The following is an 11,797-nucleotide window of genomic DNA, read 5'->3' as shown; positions in this document are numbered from 1 at the left end:
CATAGGACAACAGGCTGTTTTATGCAGTTCATTAAAGAGACAGTGCTTCATTATTCTATAATGTGCATGCTGCAGCCAGTTGAAGACACAGTACTAACAATAACACAAACCACTGTCACCTTAACTATACTGAAAAAAATCACTACTGTATTTTCACATCTATACCTGAGACAATGTATAACACTTATCACTGAAAGTAGACCAAATAATAGTAATAATGCAAATACGGCTTAGTTATTTTTAAATGCCATCTTTATTTTTGAAACTGATGAAAATATCAGTCTGACTTTCCCATTAGGTAGATGATTTATTTAGCCAGCAGTAAACATTCTGGTTATCTTAAAAAGGAGTATGATTTTATCCAAAGCTGAAAGACATTGCACTTCAACAAACTGTTCAATATTACAAGCTGTGAAAACAGATATTAATAAAATTGCATGGTATTTTGAACCAGTATGGAAACATTTCCCTTTTAACAATCTGAATAAGAGCAATCAAAGATCAGAAGAGGAACAAACCCTTCATCATTCCATCCAATGCATACTTCCACTATCTGTAATATAACAACACACGGATGTGAAGTTATTGCTAATCAGTCATTCATATTTTTAGCTCTGTCCTCCTGTATGAGTCCACACATTAGCCATAAAAATAGCATTTAAATGAATGATGTAAGCACTTTTACAGTTTTGTAATTGTTATTTAGATCATTGTCTCTTTTTATCATTTACAGAATAGAGATCCCGTACAGTAACAGTCTTGTTCAGATTCAGAATTATGGAACTGATATACAGTTTTCAAGTCGTAGACGTATTCTGACTTTGACTTGGAACAAAGATGATGCATTATGGGTAAGTAGTACAGATTTGTATTGCTGTACAGTTCTGAAGTATAAAAGGGCATGTGACATAATATATGTAAAAGGTAACTGTAAACTAATGCAATTAAAGGCAAATGATGGATTTTTGTGCGACATATCTCCCCAAAAGTAAAACACATTGGACATTGTTATTTGCAGGAATAAAGGAGTCACAAATTTGTTGTTTTTAAAGCAGTTAATATACAATATTATAACGAATACTTGCATGGAAATGAAAGAATGGTAAGCATCTGACAGAGTGACATAGTCTTGAAGTTCTAGAGGTGATAGTGAGCTTGTGTGGCAATGCATTACACTAAGCATGAGCACTCTGTCAGTGCTCTGATAGGACAAAAGTTCTGATTTAATTCTCTCTCCATTCCTTAGTTAACTACATTAAGTGATGGCATGTACATAATGACATGCACTCCAAACAACAAAGCCATTCACTAAATAACTAAAGTGAAACAGAACCATGGAGCTAATTATGAAGCTGGGGGATCTCTAGCCTTCTAAAAAGACTTTTTTCAAAATATTAACCAAATAGCAGTAAGCAAATACCATTATTAGTTCAAGAATCAACACATTATACAGCACAATAAACTATTTCAAAATGAAAGATGAAGAAGGGAAACAGAAACTGTTTTTATGATCCATGGACAAAATTAATGTGTGCTGAAGCTTTCTTTTAGAAAAGATAAAATACCACAAAAATCTGGATCATCAGTAAAATTTTGAGGACAATATAAAATTAGAATCTATGAAGTAATCAAAGGCAGGTCTTCTTTACAAAAAATACACAGAAATGTATATTAATATAGGCATTGTGTAGCTTATGATTAGTTATGGATTATTTTACTTCGCTCAAAAGCTATGAGAGCCCTGGACATAACTGTTTTCTAAGCCAAATTAAAACGTGTACTACCAGTAACCTCACTAACTTCTACTCACAAAACTAGCACTTTCTAAACAGCTGTGAATTAGACCTCATGCTTATTTTTATACCTGCCCATAGAACTACCACATGCCTCTTCTTACAAGAAGCAAACTTGTCACCAGTGACTGGAAGAGCCCCATTGTTTGTTACCCTCATCACCAAATGTATTAAACTGGAACATTGTCCCCTATTATATGCCAGATTTCCAGTCAAGACACCAAACTATGCTCTCAGAACCAACAATGAAGATGCCCTCACCATGGCATAACAAGGTCTTCGTTTATTTTTTTGTGAAAAGGCTTTTTTTCCCAGAAATTTGACCTCAATGCTGGATATAACTACCAGCTGATATTTATAGCAAGCAAATTCTGTCAGGATTTTAAAACTGAAAGAGCATGTTTTCTTCAGTATGTGAATGCAATTGTTTCAGACATGCTGAGCGATAAGGACAGATAAATTAGCATTGTGTATTCCAGTCCAATTCTTATTTAACATTTGATTACTTGTAAAGTCCGACTTGGAACAAAGCCAATTTTCAGCAGAGGCCTAGGGAGAAATGCTCTAGATGCATGTTTTTGTAATGTGGCAAGAAACCAGAGAAAACCCACTTGAGTGCAGGGAGGAGATACAGACTCTGCATAGAAGGCACCCCAGCCAAGAATCGAACCAGAGAACCTTTTGCTGTGAGGCAACAATGCTACCACTGCACCACTTGCCTCAGTCATGTCTTGTATTACTTATATAAAGTGGAAAATTTGCTATTAGTGTAAATCTGGATGTTATTAATAAGTTTTAGATGCACTAATTAATATTTTTTTCCTATTACCATGCTACTTTGTATTATTTTCTAAGCCTTAATGTTTCTATAACTTGATCTATATTTAAACATTTTCATTAAAGCTAACTGTATCTCTGTGGGTTGGGATCATATGTAAAAAGATCATAGGACAAGCTTATCTACCCAGCAAAGAAATAGATGCATAGTTTGATAGATAGATGTTTAAAATAGACAGAAAGACAGAGAAACAGACAGGCATCTATACAGATAGATAATTTAAATAAATGAATGAATGGATAAATATAATATGCCGGTTAATAGATATAATACTTTTTATTCACAGGATTCCTAGACAGACAGATCAGCCATCTGCCTAGCTTATGCTTTCTAAGTTGCCGACTTTGGGTATGTGCACAGGTAGAGATACTGTTAGCTTCAGTCCCTTTTAGGCCTCTTAGTCCCACTTATTCTACATTTGTTTTATATCTGTGGGGTCAACCACCACCATCATCTTGGAAAACATCCTGGCTCTGCCCCTCCCCTAGGCAGGGTCCTGGAATACCAGGCAAAACTGTGACAAATGTGTAATGCCCAATCAGGGTACTGAAATACCTGGTAGGACTGTGATAGATGTATAATGCCCCAGGTAGGGTAGTGATATACCAGACAGGACTGTGATAGATATGTAATGCTCCAGGCAGGGGCCTGAAATAGCAGGCAAAACTTTGATAGATGTATAATGCCCCAGGCAGGATACAGAAATACCAGGCAGGACCGTGATAGATGTATAATGCCCCAGGCAGGGTACTGATATACCAGGCAGGACTGTGATAGACATATAATGCCCCAGACAGGGTACTGAAATATCAGGCAGTACTGTGATAGAGGTATAATGTCCTATTCTATGAGATAAGTTCTGGTTCTTTCACTCACTAGGTAGGAACCTAGCTTTCAAGGTAGAACTGTAAACACTGTACTACGTCCATCACATAGAGTAAGGACTGGTTGGCTGCTTGTCTGATATATACTTAGGATAAGCCCTAAACCCTATGTGCAGTTGCTATTATTAAAGGCCACTGCACGTTCTGAGGCATGGTCGGAAAACATCACTGATCCCTAAGCTAGCATGACCTCCCATGTCCTATCTGCACACCTAGCCTAGGCCTACTCCATGATATGTTTTCCACCATGGCTATAAGGACTGGTACTCATTCTCTCTGCCATCACATCACCTGGACCTTCCTGTCTAAGAGTGCTGAGCAGGGATATCCTCATCATTACTTCCTTTCCAAGTGGCACCACAGCTGTTAATCAAACTGATGAGACCTGGGTCATAATCATAACTTCACTTCTATATGCTAATGGAGCTGGCTAATTAAGAAGTTGAAATTTGAGGGCTTGTGTCTTATGTGTTCATAGGAGAAGCCTGTGATGACAGTGCTGTAAAAAGTTTCAGAAGTGTGAGTACCCATCATTTACCTAAATAGCTTCTGGAATATGTTTAAAAGGAGTTCAGTGGGTTAATAGATACAGAATATTCAGCAGAAAATACACCCTTATATTTCTACATGATGAAGTGACATGCATTTTGTTAAAACTAAAGGAAAATGACATTTAAATACAGGAAATTACATATATCTCATCAGGATTTATTTTATTCACTAGATATGGGACTATGCATAAGTGCAACCATCTAAAGCATTTCATGATTATGCCAATCAAAAAGAAGGGGAAAAAGGGACTACATAGGATTACAGTCCCTATTTCTCAATCCAAATTTGTTTTCTCAGACACCGGGCATAGACTGAAGATTCAGGCATTGCCACCTGTAGATGATGATCAGATGGTAGGACGATGGGGTGTGTGCTGGAGTGGGGTGGGATGTACACATACAGCAGCTGCACGTGTTGCTGGAGATAGACATCAGATTTGAGGAGCAACTAGAGGACACTTGGCTTTGCAATCGGGTTTTTGTAATTTCCTGGTAAAAGTTTATTTACACGAGACTGAATAAAGAAATATACGTAGATAGACCTTGTGGGGCAGATCGGTCTACACACAAGTATATTGCCAGGTGATCTATGGAAAAATAACGTGTTGCTGTGTGAGTGTGTGCATTTGGAGGTTATGTGGTTTGCAGTAGACTATAGTAATTGGGAATTATACGTGTATGGCGGTGCTGACATTTGCACAAGTGACTCAAAACAAGAAATGGCCCAAGTGAATTAGTAAAGATTTATATAATTCTTTAAGAGGGATTAGAAATGGGCATAGATGTGCAATCTGTAGGTGATCTTCACAACTACAATCTAGGAAGGAACAAAGGATAAAAAGTTATATTTTCTGAATTGTAACTATGTGGCATGAATGAGGAAAGGGTTGGAGATCCGCTTTTATTAGGGTACCAGGTTAACTTAGTGATACAGAAAAATACTAAACCAGCTTTGAATATTGGAGAATGGAGCAGGCTACTGTTTGGTCCTGAGATGGGTGGTGATGGTAGACACTGTGCAGTAAAAGGAAACAGAATCAAGAAGGTGAAAATGGGCACCTATAATGTGGTGGGATTGTGGCTCTCTTTTCTGAAGGAAATCTGTGGTGTATAGTGAATACTGTAGTGAATCATGGGGTGGGGACCATGGTGGCCATTATATGTTGTAAATGATCAAAGAAAAAATGCAGTAACATTCTCAAAATATTGGTCTTAAGGGGTATAGGAACTGGGCACATGGCATCCCAAGGCTAGTAGGAACAGGGACATTTCTGTCAGTAGAACACTGATAAGTTTAACAATTTAATGGTGCTAGATAGCTGAAATTTAACATGGTAGCCATAAGGGGAAGGTTTAGTGTAGTGAGGTTACATGTGAGTGTCTTAGAGCAGTCAGAGATGAAGCTGATCGCAGTGAACTGTGGACCAGTACTTATATTGGCACAAAGACAATATGTATATCTAATTGTTTTATTTCATCTGTTTTTGTTTTGCAAGAAATGTTCTGCAGTACACAGTTTCATTGTGCATAGTCATCATCAGAAATCTTTCCACCAGTTTTGCCCTTGTTCTCTTCCGTTGTTAGAAGCAGGAGCGGCCTTAGGTCAACTGGTGCCCTAGGCAAAAGGGCTCCACGGCACCCCCCACCACACTATCTGGTGCCCCCATCCTAGTCTACTTACACCAAATAAATACTGGAAAAGTGCCCCTACTAGAGCAGCTCCCTAGGCGGCCGCCTAGTTGGCCTATGCCTAAGGCCGGCCATGGTTAGAAGTAAGCATGTTTTGTAGAATTTTCCATCAAGATGCTCCTTGTGTTGTTGTCGACAGTTGGCTTAAAAATCACTCATTTGATAGTATTTTATTTTTAGCTGATATATGCTAAAAGAAATACTTTTCAAGCAGATTTGCTAGTTGGGGGAAGGGGCATTTCTTTTGTGATAATGTTATATCACATGCCATTTTAAAGAGGGAAAAAAACTAATTGCTTTGTTTTGTCTGGTAAGGGGGAGGGGCATTTGTGAAAACAGAGAACAAAGGAAAGTTAGCTGAAAAAAAGTGTGAACGTTTGCAGGGGACATGGCTGAAGTTATGGTAGAGCTTATGCAGCCTTTGAAGAGCTTCCATTGACAGTTTTATTTACAGTTTAAACAATGGTCTGTTTTTCAGACTTTCAGCCTGCATTACATTGTGATTACATTGTGAGACTGTAAGCAAACTTTTGTCTATGCTGTTTTGTTCTGGGCATTATTTGTCATCCTTCCAGGCTTTTGCTGTATTTATCAGCATCACACAATGCTGACTTTTTGGAAGAGTTGGAAAGCTTGATGTAGATTACAGTGTAAACCAACTGATTGTATCCTGACAGTAAAGCCTGCAACAGTATCATATATTCAATCTTCTTGGTTGCTAACAGGGACAGATATTTGTGTTTTGAAATGGATGACTCACTGTAACTCCACCCCCTCCGGGGGATACTTTTGTATTATTTTGTCTTTACTAAGTGGGTGGCACTGTGGAGTCTCCCATTTTAGGGGTGACATTATAAACTATTGGCTGTTTTCTATATTTCACAAAATTTCTAGTTGGAAGATGTGGAAATAAAACAGATATGCATCCAGTGTTTAACTTTTTTACAAGTCATTTGCAGAACTTTGTACCTGTGTAGTTGTCTTGAGATGTAGTATTACTGAATGCAGTATTCAGAGTTTTAGTGGTGCTTTAGGTATGGTTGCTGAAGTCTTAGGGATATGGGGTTACACACCAAGCTATCCTGCATGTGATTTTAACTTAGTGCTGAATTCTGCTACAATATTTCTGTCATAAGTAGTCAAAAACAAAGGTCATTTTGATTTGAGTACAGTGAAGTACTTTCTTCAAAACATACACACAGACATTTAAACCACTGACCCTTGTGGTTGCTACAAAAATTGTAAAACAAGACAGCCTGCATTCTTCTGCAGGGAGGACATGCACCCTAGCTCCCGCCCCCCATCCTCTTAATTGCCGGCACTGACTCTGTGGTCCGATTGTCACGGTGAGGCAGTTTTTCCAAAAGTGGATCAGCAGCAATTATTGTTGTTGAAGTATTTCTGGAAAAACTGAATTTGTTTCTTGAGCATCACTTCCATAGATTTATACAATGATTCTTTTTTTATTTTAATTTATTTCAGCTTGCTAACCAGGTAGCTGGATTGGTTGGTGGACCCTTTTGAGACAAGACTTGGGCCCTTAAGAAAAATTGACAGGGACAAGGCATAAGACATAATAAATGTGATTACTGCTGTGACAGTTTTGGTGTCCATTAGTAATATGCATGTAATGCACTGTTTACGTATATACAGTTTGTATAGTTGAGTTCAGTGTAATAGTTGGATGAAACATATTTGAGAATTATGGAAATTGAAGTGGAAGCATACATTAGACTGATGTCTTACATGCATAATAGGTTACAAGGAATGTCACTGAATAGAAGCATCTCTAAAATTAATACCATTGTACATTGTGGCTTGATCCTGATCAGTCTGGGGGCCTGGTAGTTGTGTGTGCGTGCGTGTGTGCATGTGTGTGTGTGTGTGTGTGTGTGTGTGTGTGTGTGTGTGTATGCACACGCAACTGTTGATACATATGTGTATGTGTAAGGTGATCTAATGAACAACACATAGACTTCAATATAATTGACAAAAAAGTTATCTCAAAAGATTAACAGGAAAGTACGAATGCTTCAGGGACTTTTTGTTTCCCCGCATTGTACAGTCTCGGGGTTGGTATATATAAGTAGCAGGAGGTGTGGGGACAGAGCCCTGCACTTGAGGGGAAAAAACAGTTTTACACTTGCTTTTTACCCCTCATTTTTGTTCTTGAATGATTCATTCTAAAAAGATTGATTGTTTATGGTTGCCAGAGTTTGTCTTTTGCTGACTTGTACCTATGGGTCCCGTTGCTTTGGTTTAATGTTGGTGCCATTGACAGCTTTCCTGCCTATTTAATTTGATAAACAGGAAAACTGATTGGAATTGGTGTGAGATCTCTTTAATACTGTAACTTGGATATATGCCCTTTCCCTAGTATTGTTTGATCTCATAATTAGTATTTTAAGTATGGGGGTTGTGGGGGGCACAGCCATCCACATATTAGTGCAGGGGGTCTTTGTCCCCCTGCAAACAAATATTTTATTTTGCATGCTCCGAGGTTATGTTTTGGAGCAAGCTCTTTGCAGTGTTTTTTGTTTTGTGTCTCAATTTGTTGAAGTTTAGATTAACTTCAGTAGATCCATGAACATGGGATCTGTCTAGCCCATTGCACAACTATAATTCTATTAACATTCCTGGAAAACAGCAACAAAACCAGGAGCAATTTTACTTTGTCTCTGCCATATTTCTAGATTTATTTAAAGCCTTTGATACAGTCTCACATAGTCTGTTCTCTTCTGGACTGTTACAGCATACACTCCAATGGTCTGACAACTGTTTGTCCAGCAAATAATCCTTAAAATGGCACCACTCACTTTCTCCATACTTGGACATCACCACAAGAGTTTCCTAAGGGTCTGTGCTTGGCCCTGTCCTGTTCAATATTTTCATTAAAAATCGTCATGCTTCTTCCCAACAGACCTCATTAATTCATTGTGCATATGACTCTCCACCCATATATGCTCCTCTGATAATTTTAATCCAAGTCTAACAAATCACACAAGATGCTTTCAATTCAACGGAAAAAAATGGCTCATTAATGCTCAACTTTTGCTTAATTATAAAAGACAAAATTACTCTTGTTTTTCCCCCAATGACATATCCAAGGCAGAAATTAATTAAAAATCACTTCCCAGAACAAAACTGAACTAGAAATAGTCTGACATACCAGGTTTTAGGAATAAGCATAGATGCCAACCTTAAATTTGATCTACAGATCCATATCAGCATTTAATAACAGCATATTTAAAAAATCAAGAGCTAGAAATCTAATATAGATCAAAAAATACTCACTAATTTTACAAAACAGCCCTAGTTACCACCTGCCTCTTACATATTGTTATATATGGAGCATCAGTCCTCATAAATCTAAAGGCTTTAATAATGAAGAAACTAGAACAAGGCTATAATAAAATAAAAACATTTATAGCTAATAGAAACATTTGCAGCTAACAAAACCTATCACTGTTCCTTGGTCAAAATGGCTAAACTGAATTGAACTATCCCACCGTCAGACATATACCAGCAATTTGTAATTCATAACATAAATAATCAAGTAAATCCTACTGAAACAAACAGTCCAACGACAACAGTTGTACTCATAGTTTACAAATAGAGAACAAAGCCACTCAATGTAGAAAAACAGTTTAATAAATCTGTTGTTTAGCACTTTTATCCATCAAAGCAGACTTCATCAGAACAAACAGAATGAAACATTGCTCTGGTTTATATTGCATATTATAGGTGAACTTAAGAAAAGTAGAAATCTGAGGTAGATTGTCTCTAATGTCCACCCATAATACAATGATGTCATCCAAAAATGTGGTGTAAAGCCTGCAATGTTTAAAAATGGTAAGTTTAATACAATTTTCTGTTCCTGTGTCCACAATACAATATCCGCATATATGGGGACACAGGCATTCATAACATAGTACATAAACCTTTCACTTGCTCACCTCTAACCACTACCATCTATGACTGTCATCCCATCAGACCTTTTTGATCCAGTGATGATTGTGGGTGCATTGTGGTCTCTAGTGAGTTAGGTACCAGGATGCATTTGTGTTCCAATTTAGTATTTATTTGGGCCATTTTTTAATAAATAAAAAAAAAAACTTTGCAAACTTTTTATTAAGCCACGGCCCAAATAAATCTAGTGTGGTGCAGTTTGACATTACTGTAGGCAGAGCAAGCACTCTGTCCATAGAATTTAATGGGTGCATCTCTGCACAGTTGCGCAGTGTGCCCATTAAAGTCTAAGGACGCACTTCACACCTTCATTACCATGATGTCTGAGGCTAAAGTTTTTTTTTAAGCTCAGTGGCATGATCGTAGGGAAAGAGCTAATGCAAACAGCTTTTCCACAAGCAAAATCAGATGCTACACACCTTTCTCAATGCTGCGATTATCTTGTTCAAAGCTTCTTGCACTAACTGATGTAGTGCAAGGGTAGGGCATTTTTTATGACCAGATCACTTTAAAAAGGTATCAAAGCTCAAATGCCTTGTACCCTAGTTCTGTAGGTAAGACTTGGAGCTTATGTCCTGTTGCACTTAGGTCAAGGGACAACCTCCAAACCTTTAAACTGACACAAAGACAATTTATAGATAATTCATAGCTTTGATTGTGTAGCACCCCAGTTAAAATCCCCAATATATTTCACTCCCGCTACCTAGTCACCCAACCAATACCATTCACATTTATTCTTACTTCATGATATAAAGCTTATAGTCACTCCATTTTTGTGCCTTACTTGTCTATTTTGGGACGTTATCATAGATATTCTGATTTTCCTCACTTTCACTGTCTCAAACTCCCCACTACACCCTACCCTTTACCCTTGCTCCTATTTACTGTTTCAACCTACATCTTTTACATAACCACATAGCTTACATAGGTACATTTTTTCAGTATATTCTGACAATTCTCCTATCCGGCAGTCTTCTTCTTCTTTTTCTTTTGGCTGCTCCCGTCAGGGGTAGCCACAGCGGATCATCTGTTTCCATTTTTTTCCTGTCCTCTGCATCTTGCTTTGTCACACCAGCCACCTACATGTCCTCTCTCACCACATTCATAAGCCTTACCCTTGGCCTTCCTTTTTTCCTCTTACTTGGCAGCTTCGTCCTTAGCATCCTTTTCCAGATATACCCAGCTTCCCTCCCAGTACATGTCCAAACCAATATGATCTCGTCTCTCTGGCTTTGTCTCCAAACCGTCCAACCTGAGCTGACCCTCTAATGTACTCATTTCTAATCCTGTCCATCCTTGTCACACTCAATGCAAATCTTAACATCTTTAACTCTGCCTCCTCCAGCACTGACTTCTGTCTTTTCATCAGTGCCACCGTCTCCAATCCATATAACATAGCTGGCTACCCTCTTGTAGACCTTCACTTTCACTCTTACTGGTACCAGTCTGTCACAAATCACTCCTGACACTCCTTCCACCCACTCCACTCTGCCTGCACTCTCTTCTTCACCTCTCTTCCACACCCACCATTATTCTGAACTGCTGATCACAAATATTTAAACTTATCCACCTTCTCCAAGTCTACTCCCTGCATCCTCACCATTCCTCTGACCTCCCACTCATTCACACACACATATTCTGACTTAGTCCTGCAGACCTTCATTCCTCTCCTGTCCAGAGCATATCCTCACCTCTCCAGGGTCTCCTCAGCCTATTCATAATGCCATTCAAAAACATCATAGTCCACGGGGACTCCTGTCTGATCTCACTTGTATTCCTTTGTGCTGGTCCCAAGCCCAGGTAAATGAGGAGGCTTACTTCAGGAAGGGTATCCAGTATAAAATTTTTGCCAGATCAAATATGCGGACAACAGTTCTCCTATCCAGCAACATAGTCTTCATAAAAATATATTTTTAACATGATGTTTCTGTTTTGTATTAAGAAATATTTGTTTTCTTCACAATTTTGACCTTTGATCTCACATTATTAATTTTATTTATATCAGGCTGCCCAGCATTTATGCTGCACTTTTTGCAACGGAATTTAACCCGTGTGCATCTCCAGCCTGCTGCA

At 38.2% G+C, this 11,797-nt stretch overlaps 1 long non-coding RNA gene across 1 annotated transcript in view; it reads left to right on the top strand.

Moving 5' to 3' along the window:
* Window positions 1-733: 733 nt before the first annotated feature.
* The window catches only part of LOC122815692, a 28,535-nt gene continuing 17,471 nt past the window's right edge, over window positions 734-11,797 (top strand). Inside the window, exon 1 of the long non-coding RNA XR_006366988.1 lies at window positions 734-851. This is a non-coding gene — a long non-coding RNA (uncharacterized LOC122815692). The remainder of the gene's footprint in view (window positions 852-11,797) is intronic.

Source organism: Protopterus annectens, chromosome 11.part0 (genome assembly GCF_019279795.1).
Source record: "Protopterus annectens isolate FY-2018-M chromosome 11.part0, PAN1.0, whole genome shotgun sequence".
In the NCBI taxonomy this organism is placed as follows: domain Eukaryota; kingdom Metazoa; phylum Chordata; order Ceratodontiformes; family Protopteridae; genus Protopterus; species Protopterus annectens.
This window is presented reverse-complemented; position numbering and strand designations above follow the sequence as displayed.